Source organism: Oncorhynchus keta, chromosome 30, assembly GCF_023373465.1.
Source record: "Oncorhynchus keta strain PuntledgeMale-10-30-2019 chromosome 30, Oket_V2, whole genome shotgun sequence".
NCBI classification, from domain to species: domain Eukaryota; kingdom Metazoa; phylum Chordata; class Actinopteri; order Salmoniformes; family Salmonidae; genus Oncorhynchus; species Oncorhynchus keta.
Genome location: NC_068450.1, coordinates 12,090,235 through 12,104,338, shown reverse-complemented (window position 1 = coordinate 12,104,338; position 14,104 = coordinate 12,090,235). Strand labels below are relative to the sequence as shown.

At 42.6% G+C, this 14,104-nt stretch overlaps 1 long non-coding RNA gene and 1 pseudogene across 9 annotated transcripts; one reads left to right on the top strand and one right to left on the bottom strand.

Annotated features, from left to right (window-relative positions):
* Positions 1–14,104, bottom strand: part of LOC127913897 (glutamate receptor 3-like) — a 267,990-nt pseudogene that overhangs the window by 234,869 nt on the left and 19,017 nt on the right.
* LOC127913898 (uncharacterized) lies at positions 4,803–5,901 on the top strand. 9 transcript variants are annotated; one of them, XR_008087129.1, is made up of 4 exons: positions 4,897–5,009; positions 5,054–5,283; positions 5,330–5,467; positions 5,835–5,901. It is a non-coding gene; the product is annotated as an uncharacterized LOC127913898 (long non-coding RNA). The 9 variants fall into 9 exon arrangements; XR_008087132.1 differs by adding an exon at positions 5,513–5,558 and having other exon boundaries at positions 5,054–5,467; positions 5,835–5,882; XR_008087134.1 differs by lacking the exon at positions 4,897–5,009 and adding an exon at positions 4,803–4,871 and having other exon boundaries at positions 5,054–5,467.

Sequence of the window (14,104 nt, the reverse complement as noted above, 5' to 3'; positions counted from 1 at the left end):
TCTGTAATTCATCAGTAGGTCTGTCTGTCCTCTGTAATTCATCAGTAGGTCTGTCTGTCCTCCTCTGTAATTCATCAGTAGGTCTGTCTGTCCTCCTCTGTAATTCATCAGTAGGTCTGTCTGTCCTCCTCTGTAATTCATCAGTAGGTCTGTCTGTCCTCCTCTGTAATTCATCAGTAGGTCTGTCTGTCCTCCTCTGTAATTCATCAGTAGGTCTGTCTGTCCTCCTCTGTAATTCATCAGTAGGTCTGTCTGTCCTCCTCTGTAATTCATCAGTAGGTCTGTCTGTCCTCCTCTGTAATTCATCAGTAGGTCTGTCTGTCCTCCTCTGTAATTCATCAGTAGGTCTGTCTGTCCTCCTCTGTAATTCATCAGTAGGTCTGTCTGTCCTCCTCTGTAATTCATCAGTAGGTCTGTCTGTCCTCCTCTGTAATTCATCAGTAGGTCTGTCTGTCCTCCTCTGTAATTCATCAGTAGGTCTGTCTGTCCTCCTCTGTAATTCATCAGTAGGTCTGTCTGTCCTCCTCTGTAATTCATCAGTAGGTCTGTCTGTCCTCCTCTGTAATTCATCAGTAGGTCTGTCTGTCCTCTGTAATTCATCAGTAGGTCTGTCTGTCCTCTGTAATTCATCAGTAGGTCTGTCTGTCCTCTGTAATTCATCAGTAGGTCTGTCTGTCCTCTGTAATTCATCAGTAGGTCTGTCTGTCCTCTGTAATTCATTACATTAAAACAGGGAGAATAGAGCAGATGGATAAAGGAAATCAATAAGAAATGTAAAGACACTAACAACAACCTTGGACTGAATAACACACAGACACACACATACAGGGCATTTGGAAAGTATTCAGACACCTTACCTTCTCACATTTTGTTACGTTACAGCCTTATTCTAAAATTGTTTTTTATATTTTTATTATCCTCAATCTACACACAATACCCCATAATGACAAATAGAAAACAGGTGTTTAGAAATGTTTGTAAATGTATAAAATATACAAAACAGAAATATCTTATTTACGTAAGTATTCAGACCCTTTGCTATTAGACTCAAAATTGAGCTCAGGTGCATCCTGTTTCCATTGATCATCGTTGAGATGATTCTACAACTTGAGTCCACCTGCGGTAAATTCAATTGATTGGACATGATTTGGAAAGGCACACACCTGTCTATATAAGGTCCCACAGTTGACAGTGCATGTTAGAACAAAACCAAGCCATGAGTTCAAAGGAATTGTCTGAGAAACACAGAGACAGGATTGTTTACCAAAAGATTTCTGCAGCATTGAAGGTCCCCAAGAACACAGTGACCTCCATAATTCTTAAATTGAAGTATGGAACCAACAAGATTCTTCCTAGAGCAGGCTGCCCAGCCAAACCGAGCCATAAGGAGAGAAGGGCTTTGGTCAGGGAGGTGACCAAAAACCCAATGGTCACTCTGACAGAGCACCGGAGTTCCTCTGTGGAGATGACAGAACCTTCCAGAAGGACAACCATCTCTGCAACACTCCACCAGTCAGGCCATTAGGGTAGATTGGACAAAGAGAATTCACTCCTCAGTAAAAAAGGCACATGACATCCTGCTTGGAGATTGTCAAAAGGCACCGAAGACTCTCAGACCACGAGAAACAAGATTCTCTGGTCTGATGAAACCAAGATTGAACTCGTCGGCCTGAATGCCAAGCGTCACATTCGGAGGAAACCTGGTACCATCTCTACAGTGAAGCATGGTGGTGGCAGCATTATGCTGTGGGGATGCTTTTCAGCAGCAGGGACAGTGGCGGAACAAGAGTTTTATACATGGGGTGACCAGGGTGTGACCATGGTTACTTCAGGGGTCCATAGACCAGGACAGAACATGTGTGTGTTATTCAATGTGGCAGATAGTGTGGTCCAAAATGGTCCAAAATGGAACTTCACTGGAATTATTCAACATACTAGAAATAGTCATTGTCTCTACCTCTGAACTGCACCTCAATTAATTTCTCTCTCACACACACACACACACACACACACACACACACACCCCTTGGGTCACTCTGTTTTCATGAATATATAATCTGGATCTATAAGTGTTGAACATCCTAAATATTTCCAGAAAATAAAGCTCAAGCAACAAGGAGATTAGATGCATATGTTTGTTACATAAATTGCATCGTTTATTTACAAAAAAGTAAATTTACAATAAAAACACACTGCAATTTGACATACCAGGTGTCAAGCAGAAATGGACTTGAAACATAAATAATGTTGGTGCCCATCAATATTACAAACTTACAGTATCACATTTATGCTCATCAATATTACAAACTTACAGTATCACATTTATGCTCATCAATATTACAAACTTACAGTATCACATTTATGCTCATCAATATTACAAACTTACAGTATCACATGTATGCTCATATATATTATGTTAACTAATAGCAAAGAAATGTTTAGGAATTGGCCAAATTAAATCTGTGTGACATATCATTTGGATTTAAACATTTTAGAACGTCAGTGTACAAGCTACTAGACAGTGCAGGTTGTCAATGTGAGCAGAGGGACCGCCTATGTGACAAATTATCCCTGGTAGATTTAAAAACAGCAGAATTCTGCGGTTCTGGTGAAACTGGCAAAATGTTTCACAACCTCCTCCATGTTGAGGGAGCGTGCCCTCCTTGACTCAACACTGAGAAGTCTGCCCTCCTTGACTCAACACTGACAATCCCGAGGTGACTTCACCTGTCATCAACCATTGTTGTCCTATCGGGGGTTTCAATCACTTCTCTCGCAAGAAGCACTGCTCACTGATGAAACAACCTTTTTCTTACAAAGTGGAAATAGCTCATGGAAGACCTCTTTATAAGGTTCAAGAAACACAACAAAGTCAAGGAGAGCAGACGGTCTGTCCCTTCCACTTGTCTCTCTCCTATCAAGAAGCCGCTTGGTTTGATGAACCTCATGTTTGAAGTACTCTAAATCTGACTCAAAAGGTCTGAACGAAGGCAAACAGAGGCTCCTCATTGAAGAATGTTGTGCTCTTTGGGTTGAGAGGCTGGACCCCATGCCTTATCTCCCAATTCTTCTTTGAAAAACGCCTCTGCAGCTCAGCGGTGAGACTGTCAAGCACTTGACAAAATATAGCTCTTTGGAAGCTCTCACCATCACTTTGGTCTCTATTTTGCTGTCCTACAGTGCTCATCATCAATGAGTCGTGAAATCTTAAGCTTGTTTTAGGCTGCCTTGTACACACTGTCTGTAGACGTATTTTGCAGTGCTCTGCAATCTCTTCAACCTCTTTCCATAGTTCTCCATAGTAACCCTCCCTTCTGTAGTCCTGCAATGTGTCTGTAAGGGCACCTACTAGATCCACAGCCCTTGTGGAGGTCAAGAGAGCTTGATTGGAGCATGTCAGAAAGACATTTGGCATCACTAAGCACTTTACAAAAAGGTAACCAAAAGCCCTATGAATTGTAAATCTGAGAAAGAAGGCCACTTGCCTCCAGTGATCTATCACCACTATTTTTAAGTGTGATATCCTGTAGCACTCTCAGAACTGCTGGAAGCCTGTCCCTCAGATTACGGCATGCCATGTATCTGCAGGCCCACCTTTACATCCGTAAGTCTCCGTAGTTCCCGGGCTGCTGCTGTGGATACAGCTCTTTCTGAACCGCAAGCCACTTGAGATGAACGTACGAGCCAGATACAAAGTTAGAAAGCTCCTGCAGGAGAGTAAAACAGTGAACTGCCTCAGGCACTGATTTTACAGCATCGGCAAGAACCAAATTCAAACTATTTGCATTGCAGTGCACATTAAATGCTAATCTTGCACTGTTTTTTTAATCCGTGCAGACACACCAGAATGTTTTCTGCTCATGACAGATGCACCGTCACAGCCTTGCCCCACCAGATTATTTCTGTTGTCCAGACCGTGTTTTTCAAGGAATTTCAAATTGTCATTTTTGTGAGACCTGCTGCATCTAAGCTTTCAGCTGACTGAAAGTGTAAAAAGCTTTTGTGGATGGACCCGTTGTAAGTGACTCACAAGTAAATAAATGTATTTTTTTTTTAATCTTTGGTTTCATCTGCAATTACACAAAAAAAAACTTCACTTTCTTTTACTTCTCTTATTATTCCACTTTGTACCATCTCAGCCCTCAACAACTTCCTCCTAGATTTGGTGGCTTGTGTATTTAGCATTGCCACGTGTTCATCGTTTTCTCTATGAGAGGGTCATGCTTGGCTATTTCTTCTATGATTGTCAAAAAAATGACCCTTGTTGTGAGAGTCAGACTCCCGGTGACCTCTCTGCTCATCAGACTCCCGGTGACCTCTCTGCTCATCAGACTCCCGGTGACCTCTCTGCTCATCAGACTCCCGGTGACCTCTCTGCTCATCAGACTCCCGGTGACCTCTCTGCTCATCAGACTCTCAATGACCTCTCTGCTCATCAGACTCTCAATGACCTCTCTGCTCATCAGACTCTCAATGACCTCTCTGCTCATCAGACTCTCAATGACCTCTCTGCTCATCAGACTCTCAATGACCTCTGCTCATCAGACTCTCAATGACCTCTCTGAGCTATATTTTAACTGGCAGTTAATAGGAGAACATCTGCAATTGTTTTCATGTAATATACAGTTTTCCTCCACTTTCTTTTTCCGGTCCTCATTTATGACATCTAACATTGGTAAGTTGCTGTCAATAGCCCTTTTATGCTGATTCCAAGCAAACATAGCATTGATGTGATGCTCTGCCTTGACGAACTTAAACCCAGAATCTTTAAACAGCACCTTTTTCCAGTTACACGAACCTGACTGTGATGTGAAGGCAGATTCAGGTGTATTAGGCAGAGAAACATGACTGTGATGTGAAGGCAGATTCAGGTGTATTGAACAGAGAAACATGACTGTGATGTGAAGGCAGATTCAGGTGTATTGAACAGAGAAACATGACTGTGATGTGAAGGCAGATTCAGGTGTATTGAACAGAGAAACATGACTGTGATGTGAAGGCAGATTCAGGTGTATTGGGCAGAGAAACATGACTGATGTGAAGGCAGATTCAGGTGTATTGGGCAGAGAAACATGACTGTGATGTGAAGGCAGATTCAGGTGTATTGGGCAGAGAAACATGACTGTGATGTGAAGGCAGATTCAGGTGTATTGGGCAGAGAAACATGACTGTGATGTGAAGGCAGATTCAGGTGTATTGGGCAGAGAAACATGACTGTGATGTGAAGGCAGATTCAGGTGTATTGGGCAGAGAAACATGACTGTGATGTGAAGGCAGATTCAGGTGTATTGAACAGAGAAACATGACTGTGATGTGAAGGCAGATTCAGGTGTATTGGGCAGAGAAACATGACTGTGATGTGAAGGCAGATTCAGGTGTATTGGGCAGAGAAACATGACTGTGATGTGAAGGCAGATTCAGGTGTATTGGGCAGAGAAACATGACTGTGATGTGAAGGCAGATTCAGGTGTATTGACAGAGAAACATGACTGTGATGTGAAGGCAGATTCAGGTGTATTGGGCAGAGAAACATGACTGTGATGTGAAGGCAGATTCAGGTGTATTGAACAGAGAAACATGACTGTGATGTGAAGGCACATTCAGGTGTATTGAACAGAGAAACATGACTGTGATGTGAAGGCAGATTCAGGTGTATTGAACAGAGAAACATGCCTGTGATGTGAAGGCAGATTCAGGTGTATTGAACAGAGAAACATGACTGTGATGTGAAGGCAGATTCAGGTGTATTGGGCAGAGAAACATGCCTGTGATGTGAAGGCAGATTCAGGTGTATTGGGCAGAGAAACATGCCTGTGATGTGAAGGCAGATTCAGGTGTATTGGGCAGAGAAACATGACTGTGATGTGAAGGCAGATTCAGGTGTATTGGGCAGAGAAACATGCCTGCAGGTGAAACAATAAATCAAATCTTGATTTTCAGAATATTCAAGCCATGAATGTCCTTATACCAGGAGCGATTGAAAACCCTTTCCCTGGCACCATGCTGAGTTCTGGGAAATGTTTCTAAACGGTTGTACAGGACCCTCTTCTCTGGATCTTGAAATGTCTTAAATACACGTTGAATAATGTGTCATCTCTCTATGGAAATGTATAAGGGAGCCACAAGATTAGATACTAACAACTGCTAACTAAAATGTGTAGTTGAAAGTATAGGCCTGGCATCCCATTGGGTCCTTTTGGAACAGAATTCTGATATCTCTCCCTTTCTTTCCATGTTTAACTGATCCTATGCAACAATAAGACAGTCTGTGGTTACATCTAAGCATCCAACGGTCCACATTCTAGTCAATCTCAATTACAAATCCCCATTATATCATAACTGTACCTTAAAATCAACTACCAGCCTAAGTTACTAGGTAGATCATGGCTAGTCCTACTCTGCAGTAAGTAACTTAGCTAGCTATAATTTCTTACACCTTTACGATAGCAAACAGGCTATCTGCAAATGTTGGAATTTTGAGTAACGTTAACAGATTCATAATAACAATTCTTCATTTTGAGTTCAAGTACGAATTAATGGATTTCAAATGGCTGAATGTTGACAACTTGCTGAACACTGACAGCTGTAGCCTACTAGTTACCCCACATTAGCATACTGTAACTTACGACACTGTATGTGAGTGGATTTCTAGCACAGATGTAAACAATGTTAGGCTAAATTGTAAACTGATCTCTTATCTGATTAACTGTCTGATAATTGGGCCAAGGTCTAACTTTAAGGAAATCTAAACCTGATTTTAAACCTTAAAACTTGCTTTAAATATGATGCTTACGCCAATCGCTAAAAGAGCTCGTGGAGCTGTGGAAAGAATCCCTCTTCTTCTTCTGCATGTTCTTCTTCATCTCGCAACCAACGTTAATATTCGCTCTTCCTCGATTTGAAAAATGTGCCGCGAGACGTCAACATAAATGCTTATTTCAACAAGAGGTGAAATGAGATTTCAATCAGCATCAAACTGCCAGTAGCGAATTACATGTTGGGATGGCACCCGGGTGGCCAATCAGGGGTGCCACCTCGGACACATCCCTGGCTCCGCCCCTGAGCAGGGGTCAGACATAGAAGTACATAGAGATCCTTGATGAAAACCTGCTCCAGAGCACTCAGGATCTCAGACCGGGGTGAAGGTTCACCTTGCAACAGGACATTGACACTAAAACACACAGCCAAGACAACGCAGGAGTGGCTTCGGGACAAGTTTCTGATTGTCCTTGAGGGCCCATCCAGAGCCCAGACTTGAACCCGATAGAACATCTCTGGAGAGATGAAAATAGCTGTGCTTGTACCGTAATACCCAAGGAGGCTCGAGGCTGTAATCGCTGCCAAAGGCTCTTCAACAAGTTCAGAGCAAAGGGTCTGAATTCTTATGTAAATGTAATAATTCATTTCTTTTCTCTTTTACATTAGCAAACATTTCTGAAAATCTCTTTTTGCATTGTCATTATGGGTTGTGTGTGTATAACGATGGTTGGGAAAAACATTTAATTCCTTTTAGAATACGGCTGTAACGTAACAAAATGTGGAACAAGTCTATGAGTCTGAATACTTTCCAAATGCACCACACACAGTGAAACGCACACAACCACTCACGTCGGGCTAGATAGCACACAATAGACCCACACTACACACAGTACCACACACACACAGCTCTAAAAACACAACGCTGTACATTCGCCTGGATCTATTCAGTTAATGAAAGATCTATATTTGCTAAAACACAAATAATGTCCTCTTAAAGTCAACCTGAGGAGAACTGTGTGTGTGTGTGTGTGTGTGTGTGTGTGTGTGTGTGCTGTTTCTCCTAAAGCAGCAGGAAGCTGTTGTCTAATCAAACAGGCATCTGGAGAACAGCAGTGATTCCAAAACAAATCACTCACACACACACACACACACACACACTTCTCCTCAGGTTAACTTTAAGAGGATCTTTTGATATTGTGATAAAACATGAATTGTGTTAAATCTGTCGGAGTGAGAAGAGCCCCGTCATGTTTCTCAATACACTTCAACTACAAAGTAGTAAGTCTGAGTCCCAAAAGGGCATCCTTTTCCCTATAGTGCACTACTTTTGACCAGGGCCCAGGTTTTCACATACAGTACAGTCCTCTTTAAAAGGGAACCAACCTCGGTCCTCTGGGTTTGAAAATAAAAGCAGAAGAATTCAGTTCTCCTCTGTATTCACATTGGCCCTTGCCTTTGAAGAAGGACTCAACTCTTTTGCCAGATCACCTATCTTGTGGACCGAGTCCTCTTTGCATTCACATTGCTCTGTTTAGAAAGGAACCACGATTTTATTCCAACTCTGGGTTTTACATGACAGGACAAGACATTTTACATGACAAGACATTTTACATGACAGGACAAGACATTTTACATGACAAGACATTTTACATGACAGGACATTTTTACATGACAAGACAAGACATTTACATGACAAGACATTTTTACATGACAAGACATTTTACATGACAAGACATTTTACATGACAAGACAAGACATTTTTACATTACAGGACAAGACATTTTACATGACAAGACATTTTACATGACAAGACATTTTACATGACAGGACATTTTACATGACAGGACATTTACATGACAGGACATTTTACATGACAAGACATTTTACATGACAAGACATTTTACATGACAAGACTAGACATTTTACATGACAGGACATTTTACATGACAGGACATTTTACATGACAAGACATTTTACATGACAAGACTAGACATTTTACATGACAGGACATTTTACATGACAGGACAAGACATTTTACATGACAAGACTAGACATTTTACATGACAAGACATTTTACATTACAGGACAAGACATTTCATCAGAATGTTATCATCAAGCAGCTAGATACACCTAACGTACATATTGGAAGCTGATAGATTGCATTTAGTTAACATATGAGACATAATAATTGTAAATCAGAAAATACTATTAACATGGACATTTGATTTGAAACAGAATAAATAGCAATAAAATAAACTGCAGAATAAATGATGCTGTAATTGAAAATTGTACACCCCAATAAAGGCTACTGCCACTTTAAGAGCTAGACTATAATGTGATCCTTATGTGGTGATTGTCACCAAATATATTGTCTCCTCACACTATTCAAACCCACAATCTTAGCCTATTGTTCACACATTGCAAACATATAACCTGAACTAAAAACGTCACACATTTTGGAATTACTGTGCATCCTTGACAGTCACTAATCAATGTAAAAAAACTCATTCACATTTTGTTCGCAAACCTGCACATCATCATCTTCTCTCTTTTGTGGCGCCAATGTGAGGGTTGTGTCAGTAGTCTAGTGTGAGGGGTTGTGTCAGTAGTCTAGTGTGAGGGGTTGTGTCAGTAGTCTAGTGTGAGGGGTTGTGTCAGTAGTCTAGTGTGAGGGTTGTGTCAGTAGTCTAGTGTGAGGGGTTGTGTCAGTAGTCTAGTGTGAGGGGTTGTGTTAGTGGTCTAGTGTACGGGATTGTGTCAGTAGTCTATTGCGTGGGGTTGTGTCAGTAGTCTATTGCGTGGGGTTGTGTCAGGGGTTGTGTCAGTAGTCTAGTGTGAGGGTTGTGTCAGTAGTCTAGTGTGAGGGGTTGTGTCAGTAGTCTAGTGTGAGGGGTTGTGTCAGTAGTCTAGTGTGAGGGGTTGTGTCAGTAGTCTAGTGTGAGGGTTGTGTCAGTAGTCTAGTGTGAGGGGTTGTGTCAGTAGTCTAGTGTGAGGGGTTGTGTCAGTAGTCTAGTGTGAGGGGTTGTGTCAGTAGTCTAGTGCGAGGGGTTGTGTCAGTAGTCTAGTGTGAGGGGTTGTGTCAGTAGTCTAGTGTGAGGGGTTGTGTCAGTAGTCTAGTGCGAGGGGTTGTGTCAGTAGTCTAGTGCGTGGGGTTGTGTCAGTAGTCTAGTGCGAGGGGTTGTATATATATATCCTCATCTCATCTCTCTCCATCTCTCTCTCACCCCATATTGTTCTCGCTCTCCCCCTCGCTCCTCACTAAATGACCAAAAGGTATGTGGACACCTGCTCACCTTGCATCTCATTCCAAAATCATGGGCATTAATATGGAGTTGGTCCCTTTGCTGCTATAACAGCCTCCACACTTCTGGCTTTCCACTAGATGTTGTAACATTGCTGCTGGGACTTGCTTCCATTCAGCCTCAGTGATGTTGGGCACTGATGTTGGGCAATAAGGTCTGGCTCGCAGTCAATGTTCCAATTCATCGCAAAGGTGTTCGATGGGGTTGACGTCAGGGCTTTGTGCAGGCCAGTCAAGTTCTTCCACACCGATCTCGACAAACCATTTCTGTATTAACCTCTGTTTGTGCACGGGACCAAATGGGAATCCCAATCACGGTCGGTTGTGATACAGCCTGGAATCGAACCAGGGCATGTAGTGATGCCTCTAGCACTGAAATGCAGTGCCTTTGACTGCTGCACCACTCTTGAGGTTCATGCTGAAACAATAAAGCCCCTTCCCCAAACTTTTGACAAAACACTGGAAGCACAGAATTGTCTAAGAATGTCATTGTATGCTGTCGCGTTAAGATGTCCCTTCACTGGGACTAAGGGACCTGAACCATGAAGAACAACCCGAGAACATTATTCCTCCTCCATCAAACTTCACAGTTGACAGTATGTATTGGGGAAGGTAGCGATCTCCTTGCATCTGCCAAATCCAGATTTCTCCATCGGAGTGCCAGATAGTGATGTGTGATTCATCACTTCAGAGAATGCATTTCCTGTGTAACGTTACAGCCTTATTCTAAAATGGATTAAAGAAAACAAATTCCTCAGCAATCTACACACAATACAGTGCCACCTCGCGGCTCACTAACATTGACTGTGCCCTTCCCCCTCTCTTTCTCATTGGCTGATATGATTAAAATGTTTAAACTTATTAACCCTCGGAGAGCTACTGGCCTGGAAGGCATCTCTAGACGGGTCCTCAGAGCATGCGCAGACCAGCTGGTTGGTGTGTTTACGGACACATTCAAATCGCTCCCTATCCCAGTCTATCCCAGCTCCTTCTTCAGGAGGCTGAAGAAATTCGGCTCGTCACCCAAAACCCTGACAAACTTTCATAGATGCACAATCGAGAGCATCCTGTTGGGCTGTATCACAGCCTGGTTCAGCAACCGCACCGCCCTCAACCGCAGGGCTATCCAGAGGATGGTGCGGTCTGCACAACGCATCACCGGGGGCAAAATATCTAACCTCCATGACACCTACAGCACCCGATGTCACAGGAAGGCCAAAAATATAATCAGGGACTATAATCACCCACTGCCTTTTCACACCGCTATCATCCAGAAGGCAGGGTCAGGACAGGTGCATCAGTTGGGACCGAGGGATTGAAAAACAGATTATATCTCAAGGCCGTCAGACTGCTAAACAGCCATCACTAACTCAGAGGCTGCTGCCTACATCCAGACCAAATCACTGGACACTTAAATGAATCACTAGTCACTTTAAATAATGGCACTTTAATATTGTTAACATATCTTACATTAGTAATATCACATGTATATACTGTATTTTATACAATCTACTGCACCTTGCCTATGTCACTCGGCCATCGCTCATCCATACAATTTTTAGTTCTCTTGCAAATTTATTACAAATGAAAAACAGAAATACCTTATTTAGTTAAGTATTCAGACCCTTTACTATGAGACTCAAAATTGAACTCAGGTGCATCCTGTTTCCATTGACCATCCTTGAGATATTTGTACAACTTGGAGTCCACCTGTGTTAATTACAATTTATTGGACATTATTTGGAAAGGCACACCTGTCTATATAAGGTCCCACAGTTGACAGTGCATGTTAGAGCAAAAACTAAGCCATGAGGTCGAAGGAATTGTCCATAGAGCTCAGAGACAGGTGTCGAGGCACAGATCTGGGGAAGGGTACAGAAAAATGTCTGCAGCATTGAAGTTCCCCAAGAACACAGTGGCCTCCATCATTCTGAAATGGAAGAAGATTTGAACCACCAAGACTCTTCCTAGAGCTGGCCACACAGCCAAACTGAGCAATCGGGGAGAAGGGCCTTGGTCAGAGAGATGACCAATAAAACTGTGGTCACTCTGACAGAGCTCCGGAGTTCCTCTGTGGAGATGGAATAACCTTCCAGAAGGACAACTATCTCTGCCGCACTCCACCAATCAGGCCTTTATTGTAGAGTGGCCAAACGGAAGTCACACCTCAGTAAAAGGCACATGACAGCCCGCATGGAGTTTGCCAAAAGGCACCCAAAGACTCAGACCATGAGAAACAATATTCTCTGGTCTGATGAAATTAAGATTGAACTCTTTGGCCTGACTGCCGAGCATCACGTCTAGAGGAATCCTGGCACCATCCCTACGGTGAAGCATAGTGGTGGCAGCATCATGCTGTTGGGATGTTTTTCAGTGGCAGGAACTGGGAGACTAGTCAGGATCGAGGCAAAGATGAACGGAGCAAAGCACAGAGAGATCCTTTATTGAAAACCAGCTCCTGAGCACCCTGGACCTTAGAAGGTTCACATTCCAACAGGACAACGACCCTAAGCACTCAGCAAATACAACACAGGAGTGGCTTCGGGACAAGTTGCTGAATGTCCTGGAGTGGCCCATGCAGAGCCCGGATTTGAAACCGATTGAATATCTCTGGAAAGACCTAAAATATATTTGCAGCAAAGCCCCCAATCCAACATGACAGACCTTGAGAGGTTCAGCAGAGAAGTACAGGAGAAACTCCCCAAATTAAATCAAATTTTATTTGTCCCATGCACTGAATTCAACAGGTGTAGACCTGACCGTGAAATGCTTATTACAAGCCCACATTGTGGAGTCACCGGTTAGTCGAGGTAATTCAGGTACAGTAATAGGTACATGTAGGTAAAGTGACTATGCACGGATAATAAACACAGTAGCAAGGGTATGGGTGGGATCAATGCAAATAGTCTAGGTAGCCATTTAATTAACTGTCAAGCAGTCTTATGGGGTAGAAGCTGTCCTTTCGAACCTCGACTTTGGGCTCCGGTACCTCTTGCCGTGCGGTAGCAGAGAGAACAGTGTTTGACTAGGGTGGCTGAAGTCCTTGGCAATTTTTAGGGCCTTCCTCTGACACAGCCTGGTATAGAGCTCCTGGATGGCAGGAAGCTTGGCGCCAGATGTACTGGGCTGTACGCATTACACTCTGTCGTGCCTTGCGGTCAGAGGCCGAGCGGTTGTCATACCAGGCAGTGATGCAACCAGTCAGGAATCTGGTTGGTGCAGCTGTAGAACTTTTTGCCAAATCTTTTCAGTCTCCTGAGGGGGAAAAGGTGTTGTTCTGCCCTCTTCAAGACTGTCTTGGTGTGTTTGACCATGATAGTTTGTTGGTGATGTGGACACCATGGAACTTGAAGCTCTTAATCGGCTCCACGACAGCCCTGTCGATGAGAATCGGGGGGGGGGACGTGCTCGGTCCTCCTTTTTCTGTAGTCCACAATCATCTCCTTTGTCTTGATCACATTGAGGGAGAGATGTGATACTTCCGTTTTTTATTTATTTCCTAAAAGTATTATTATTTATTTTAAATCTGTTTTTGCTTTGTCATTATGGGGTATTGTGTGAAGATATGAGGGGAAAAAACGATTTAATCCATTTTAGAACAAGGTTGTAACGCAACACATATGGAAAAAGTCAAGGGGTCTGAATACTTTCCAAAGGCATTGTAGATACATACATACACTACCGTTCAAAAGTTTGCGGTCACGTAGAAATGTCTTGTTTTTTGAAAGAAAACCACATTTTTTATCCATTAAAATAGCATCAAATTGATCAGAAATACAGTGTAGACATTGTTAATGTTGTAAATTGTATTTTTTATGGAATATCTACATAGGTGTACAGAGGCCCATTATCAGCAACCATCACTCCTGTGTTCCAATGTCACGTTGTGTTAGCTAATCAAAGTTTATAAAAGGTAAATGTATCATTAGAAAACCCTTTTGCAATTATGTTAGCACTGCTGATAACTGTTGTTCTTATTAAAAAAAGAAATAAAACTGGCCTTGTTTAGACTAATTGAGTATCTGGAGCATCAGCATTTGTGGG